At 38.2% G+C, this 6,749-nt stretch overlaps 1 protein-coding gene across 1 annotated transcript in view; it reads left to right on the forward strand.

The window, feature by feature from the left end:
- Positions 1-6,224, forward strand: part of LOC124617449 (formylglycine-generating enzyme) — a 115,460-nt gene extending 109,236 nt beyond the window's left edge. The window contains exon 5 of the mRNA XM_047145264.1: positions 5,359-6,224. The gene's annotated coding sequence lies outside the window, so the exon portion shown is untranslated. The remainder of the gene's footprint in view (positions 1-5,358) is intronic.
- The last annotated feature ends 525 nt before the right edge of the window (positions 6,225-6,749 follow it).

The following is a 6,749-nucleotide window of genomic DNA, read 5'->3' on the forward strand; positions in this document are numbered from 1 at the left end:
GGAAAAACACATGCCAGCTGCCCTCATGCGTGCCACACACACACACACACACACACACACACACACACACACACACACAAAAGCAAGCACACCTCACACACATATGACAGCCACCTCTGGCAGTTCGGACTCGTCTGAGCTTCCGATGGTGAGTAGTAATCTAACTTTTTCCTTACCTTGTTGAAAAAAATCATAATTGTTTAGAATGGACACAGAGGTTTGATGGTTTGGCAACGAAGTGTGCACACACCAGTTCTTTCTAATATAATCATGGACAGTATCATAAGGAAAGTTCGCAAAGAGTCAACGGCCGATGATATGGAAAGAAAATCTAAATCTACATCTACAGCCATAATCCGCAAGACACCTGACTGTCTGTGGGGAGGGTACCTTGAGTACCTCTATTGGTTCTCCCTTCTATTCCAGTCTTGTATTGTTTGTGGAAAGAAAGATTGTTGGTATGCCTCTGTGTGGGCTTTAATCTCTCTGATTTTATCCTCATGGTCTCTTCACAAGATATATGTAGAAGGGAGCAATATACTGCTTGACTCCTTGGTGAAGATATGTTCTCAAAGCTTCAACAAAAGCCTGTACCGAGCTATTGAGCTTCTCTCATGCAGAGTCTTCCACTGGAGTTTATCTATCATCTCCGTAACGCTTTCGCGATTGCTAAATGATCCAGTAACAAAGTGTGCTGCTCTCCGTTGGATCTTCTCTCTCTCTTCTATCAACCCTATCTGGTACGGATCCCACACCGGTGAGCAGTATTCAAGCGGTGAGCGAACAAGTGTACTGTAACCTACTTCCTTTGTTTTTGGACTGCATTTCCTTAGGATTCTTCCAATGAATCTCAGTCTGGCATCTGCTCTACCGATGATTAATTTTATATGGTCATTCCATTTTAAATCACTCCTAATGCCTACTCCCAGATAATTTATGGAATTAACTGCTTCCAGTTGCTGACCTGTTATATTGTAGCTAAATGATAAAGGATCTTTCTTTCTGCATATTCGCAGCACATTACACTTGTCTACACTGAGATTCAGTTGCCATTCCCTGCATGATGCGTCAATTCGTTACAGATCCTCCTGAATTTCAGTACAATTTTCCATTGTGACAACCTCTCAATATACTACAGCATCATCCGCAAAAAGCTTCAGTGAACTTCCAATGTTATCCACAAGGTCATTTATATATATTTTGAATAGCAACACTCCCCTGCGGCACACCTGAAAACAATCTTACAAGAGTAGAAATAGGAAGAAAACTTTGTACGTGGTAGAAAGTAATTGAAGAAGCAGGCATGGAAATAAGCTCAATGAAAAGTGAAGTAAAGAAAACCAGCAGGAAAAATGAAGGCTGCAACTTGGAGTGGAAAAATTATTGAAGAAGTAGGTACTTTCAAGTATATAGGAAATAAATTAACCAAGAAAGGAAACATCAAGGATGCAGTTTCAGAGAGAATAGAAAATTGTTCATGTTTTTTTTTATTATGTATCGGACATAATTAGAAATTGGAAAATATTTGCCAAAGGAAAGATCATGTTATAAATGTCATTTGGCAATTTTGATCTGTGGATCAGAATATCGGACTTGGACAAAGAAAGATCTGAGTGGAATACAAGCAACAGAGGTGCAGTCTTTGAGGGATCCTGAGTAAGATGAGGAGGGGTAGGATAAGCAATGAAACATTATGCAGATCAAGCACCTAAAATAAACTGTGGAGAGAAACACGCTGAAATGGTTTGGCCACATCAAAAGACTGTGACCAGAAAGACTTTCAATAAGAGCCATAGAATGGACAGAATCTGGACAAAGACCAATCGTAAAACCACAAACAAGATACAGAGACCATGTGAATGATGATCTGAACCAAAGAGGACTGCAATGGGAGGAGATGCTGAATGATAGACAGTGAGAGAAATCGGAAGCTTGGAAAAGACTCTGTGAATGACCTGTGTAAGCAGAAACATTTCAGGAAGAAGAAGAAGAAGAGGAAGATTATGATTAGTTGAATTTTTTGAATAATTTGCAAATATCAATGACCATTATTCTAAACGTGTCAAGATAAAATTGACAAAGCAGTCTGTCTTCTCAACAACTTCCACTTACAAAAGTTAAAGACAAATAATTCGTGTTAAACAGCATTTCTTATCTTACATTTTGGCATGGAATATCTACATGTAATCATTTTATTCAGATAGTGAAGGGAGACGAAAATTTAATAGTCATGGGGGACTGGAACTCAATAGTAGGAAAAGAAAGAGAAGGAAACGTATTAGGTGAATATGGAATGGGAGTAAGGAATGAGAGAGGAAGCTGTCTGCTAGAATTTTGCACAGAGCATAACTTAATCATAGCTAACACTTCATTCACGAATCATAAAAGAAGGTTGTATACATGGAAGAAGCCTGGAGATACTGGAAGGTCACATATAGATTACCGGTATATAATGGTAAGACAGAGATTCAGGAACCAAGTTTTAAATTGTAAGACATTTCCAGGGGCAGATGTGGACTCTGACCACAATCTATTGGTTATGATCTGTAGATTAAAACTGAAGAAACTGCAAAAAGGTGGGAATTTGAGAAGATGGGACCCAGATAAACTGACTAAACCGGAGGTTGTAGAGAGTTTCAGGGAGAGCATTAGGGAAGGATTGATAAGAATGGGGGAATGAAATACAGTAGAAGAAGAATGGGGAGCTTTGAGTGATGAAATAGTGAAGGTAGCAGAGGATCAAGTAGGTAAAAAGACAAAGGCTAATAGAAATCATTGGGTAACAGAAGAGATATTGAATTTGATTGATGAAAAGAGAAAGTATAAAAATGCAGTAAATGAAGCAGGCAAAAAGGAATACAAACGTCTCAAAAATGAGATCGACAGGAAGTGCAAAATGGCTAAGCAGAGATGGCTAGAGGAGAAATGTAAGGATGCAGAGGTGCATATCACTAGGGGCAAGATAGATATTGCCTACAGGAAAATTAAAGAGACCTTTGGAGAAAAGAGAACCACTTGCATGAATATCAAGAGCTGAGATGGAAACCCAGTACTAAGCAAAGAAGGGAAAGCAGAAAGGCGAAAAGAGTATATAGAGGGTCTATAAAAGGGTGATGTTCTTGAGGACAATATTATAGAAAAGGAAGAGAATGTAGATGAAGATGAAATAGGAGGTATGATACTGTGTGAAGAGTTTGACAGAGCGCTGAAAGACCTAAGTCGAAACAAGGCCCCAGGAGTAGACAGCATTCAATTACAACTACTGATAGCCTTGGGAGAGCCAGCCCTGACAAAACTCTACCATCTGGTGAGCAAGATGTATGAGACAGACGAAATGCCCTCAGACTTAAAGAAGAATATAATAATTCCAATCCCAAAAAAAGCAGGTGTTGACAGGTGTGAAAATTACTGAACTATCAGTTTAATAAGCCACGGCTGCAAAATACTAACACAAATTCTTTACAGATGAATGGAAAAACTGGTAGAAGCCAATCTTGGGGAAGATCAGTTTGGATTCCGTGGAAATGTTGGAACACGTGAGGCAGTTCTGACTCTATGACTTATCTTAGAAAATAGATTAAGGAAAGGCAAACCTACGTTCCTAGCATTTGTAGACTTAGAGAAAGCTTTTGACAATGTTGACAGGAGTACTCTCTTTCAAATCCTGAAGGTGGCATGGGTAAAATACAGAGAGTGAAAGGCTATTTACAATTTGTACCGAAACCAGATGGCAGTTGTAAGAGTCGACGGGCATGAAAGGGCAGCAGTGGTTGGGAAGTCGAGGGGCATGAAAGGGCAGCAGTGGTTGGGAAGGGAGTGAGACAGGGTTATAGCCTATCCCCGATGTTATTCAATCTGTATATTGAGCAAGCAGTAAAGGAGACAAAAGAATAATTCGGATTAGGAATTGAAATCCATGGAGAAGAAATAAAAACTTTGAGGTTCGCATATGACATTGCAATTCTGTCAGAGACAGCAAAGGACTTGGAAGAGCAGTTGAACGGAATGGACAGTCTTGAAAGGAGGATATAAGATGAACGTAAACAAAAGCAAAATGAGGATAATGGTATGTAGTCAAATTAAATCGGGTGATGCTGCAGGAATTAGATTAGGAAATGAAACGCTTAAAGTATTAAAGGAGTTTTGCTCTTTGGGGAACAAAATAACTGATAATGGTTGAAGTAGAGAGAGTACGAAATGTAGACTGGCAATGGCAAGGAAAGCGTTTCTGAAGAAGAGAAATTTGTTAACATCAAGTATAGATTTAAGAGTTAGGAAGTCGTTTCTGAAAGTATTTGTATGGGGTGTAGCCATGTATAGAAGTAAAATGTGGACGATAAATAGATTAGACAAGAAGAGAATAGAAGCTTTTGAAATGTGGTGCTACAGAAGAATGCTGAAGATTATATGGGTAGATCACATAACTAATGAGGAGGTATTGAATAGAATTAAGGAGAAGAGGAGTTTGTAGCTCAACCTGACTAGAAGAAGGGATCGGTTGGTAGTACATGTTCTGAGGCATCAAGGGATCACCAATTTAGTATTGGAGGGCAGCATGGAGAGTAAAAATCATAGAGGGAGACCAAGGGATGAATACACTAAACAGATTCAGAAGGATGTAGGTTGCAGTAGGTACTGGGAGATGAAGCAGCTTGCACAGGATAGAGTAGCATGGAGAGCTGCATCAAACCAGTCTCTGGATTGAAGACCACAACAACAACAACAATCATTTTATTATAACTGATTCATCATAACAGTTTTTACACTAATATGGTCTGCAGTGGATATTGCTATGAAACATTCTTTGCTGCATCAACACCCCTCTTTCTTTAGCCTCCTCTGTACACAGTAGTCAGTCACATGTAACATAAAACCAATCGTTATGAATATTTCACTGCACTTCTTTAGCAGTTATACAAAAATATTCTTTTACACTCTTTATTTCATTTTATGTTTACAGCCAAAGTTCACTTTGTTGGAAACAATTATCATGTTTACTCTTGCAAATTTGAACGTGGAATGTATGTATACTTGCAATATATACTAAAGTAAAAGTACAGTTCACCATCCTCATCCTGAAGCAGCAAGTGTAGGAACTTTCACTTACATGTCTGTCAGCCTTGTAGCAGTTATTGTTTTGTTGGCTGGTAAATAGTTGGGCCCTTGTGTCAGAAATAATATAAGGTATTCACTTGTCACTTTTAAAAATTTGATGTATTTGCCCAAAAGTGTAATTTTATTCGCTCCTGGGCAAAATGTTCCACACTGAGTAGTATTAAAACACATGACCCTGTAGGCACACACATTGCTTAATGTTGTGCTATTAATAGGTTCTCATAGTTCTGTTGTGTGTTTCAGATGGAGTTTAGAACCAGACGGGCACCGCACAGGGCAGTGGACTTAAGTGAATGTTACGTACTTAATATTCGGACATGTGATGGCATATATTTTTGTATGTGGTTTATAGATGTTTAGCTTTGATATTGGGATTTTTGTTTTCTGGTTGAGTCCAGTTTTTATTGTAACGATGAGAATGGTGTGTAGATATGATTTGGGTTATGCTCTCTCACAGCTTAAGAAACAATGCAACAGGGACCAACAAGGAGGGAACGATACGTAACTTCTGCAATGCAGGAAGTGACCACTATGGAAAACCGTGCTTTTCTCTGTATGTATGTATGTATGTATGGTATGCATGTATTTATGTATGGAATACCAAGAACGTTTGGCCTGTAATTATGAAATGCCACTCATGAAACTAAACTAAATAGTGCACTACAATACTCAATAGTAACTATCAGTCTTATGCCATTGAAGTGCCTTCTGAAAGTGAACGTTTTAAATTTTGTTTGACTGTGACAAAGAAGGCCACTGCAGGTGAAATTTGTATCTGCATAAACACACACACACACACACACACACACACACACACACACACACACACACAGACAGAGAGAGAGAGAGAGAGAGAGAGAGAGAGAGAGATTGCAAGAGTTCCATCAGTGTATTCATGTTGAAAGGGTTATTTCTCTAAGACAATAAATGAAAATCCTGCCACATCTAGAATTCTCAAATTCTGTAGCAGAAAATGATGTATATGTATTTTATTGGTTGATGTTCCTTGGTATATATTGTACTTAAAAGTTTATGTTCCTGATACAAAGTCTTCCAGACGTATATGTATGTTCATTTGTTATGAAAAAATAAAATATTATTGTATGCCATGCTATTTCTTTTACATGTTCTAAGTAAAATTAAGCTTAACACAAATGACACCAAATCAGCCAAGATAAATGTTGATTTTTCAATACATATGAAATACAATTTAGTCCTGACATTCTTACATTACCAGGAAAAATCTTAATCATTTCAAATCGGAGACACACATTGTTCAATTCAGAGGAAACATGGCTATATTTCCTGACCATGGGGGTATAATAAGGAAAGTTGTTACGGCTTGAACCCAATGTCCGCCATGTTAGTTGCACCCAAACATTAACGTCTGATGGAAGTGTTTGGATCGAAAAATGGCAGCTTGTGTCATTTACAGGTGTATTAATCTTTCTACTTTTAGCCTAAAGTCTATAGGAATCACACAGCATTTGTAAGTGGACTCATTCAAACAATATTTGCTTTTAACAATCTAGGGAAAGACAGATTGCTAGTTACTGTAAAGAAGACATGTCAAGTTGCAGACAGGCACAATTAATACACTAACATATAACTTTTGGCCGAAAGATGTGAGTGTC

This window comes from Schistocerca americana, chromosome 1, assembly GCF_021461395.2.
Source record: "Schistocerca americana isolate TAMUIC-IGC-003095 chromosome 1, iqSchAmer2.1, whole genome shotgun sequence".
NCBI lineage: Eukaryota > Metazoa > Arthropoda > Insecta > Orthoptera > Acrididae > Schistocerca > Schistocerca americana.